This window comes from Penaeus japonicus, unplaced genomic scaffold, assembly GCF_977035675.1.
Source record: "Penaeus japonicus unplaced genomic scaffold, GWHDUDI00000001_assembly GWHDUDI00000022, whole genome shotgun sequence".
NCBI lineage: Eukaryota > Metazoa > Arthropoda > Malacostraca > Decapoda > Penaeidae > Penaeus > Penaeus japonicus.
The window spans coordinates 6,957,205-6,958,052 of record NW_028234424.1 but is presented as its reverse complement, the minus strand read 5'-3'; positions in this window follow the sequence as shown (position 1 = coordinate 6,958,052).

The following is an 848-nucleotide window of genomic DNA, read 5'->3' as shown; positions in this document are numbered from 1 at the left end:
CAATGTACATATATGTATGTGTGCATGAGTATTCTACGCATTCGTGCCCAAATCAACACATACAGACATCCCAACTACATCTCTACAGCTCCCCCTCAAAGGACCTTCACAGGCTCCGCACAGCAGACGAGACCTTCTCACGGGCCACCTCAAAGCCTAGACATGAGTCGCCCCTTCCCTAAAGAAGACAACCCACGGTCTTTAGCTAATGGGTGCCGACCTCGTAGAAACCCCATTATTAGATCATTATCGCCCATCTGACATCCCCGAGTCCAGCATCAACCTCACAGTTACGAAGACTGTTATCGTACTCCGGGAACGCCTCGGGCCAGACACTTAGGAGCTCGCTGATGCCACGGGACTTGGGTCTTCCTCTCGCCGGGTCTTGGATCCTGAGGGGCGGTGGGTGGGGGCATGGGAGGGAGAAGGAGGGCGTGGGAGGGCGAGGGGGTGTAGATGGAGGGCGGGGGAGGGGGAGGCACGGAGGGAGGAGGAGAGACGGTAGGGGAGGGGGATGGAGAATATAGGCGGGGAGGGGGGATAGGGAGGCAGAAGGAGGGCGTGGGAAGGAGAGGGAGGGCAAGGGAGGAAGAGGAAGGGAGAAGGAGGGCGGGAGAGGGAGAGGGAGAGGGAGGGAGCAGGAGGTCGAAAGGTGTGTGGGTGCGTCTGTGCATGAGTTTTGTATTCTTGCGTATATATGTTGGTATATATTTGTCTGTCTGTCTATATATGTAGAGACACACACACACACACACACACACACACACACACACACACACATATATATATATATATATATATATATATATATATATATATATATATATATACATATATATAGCTGTCTG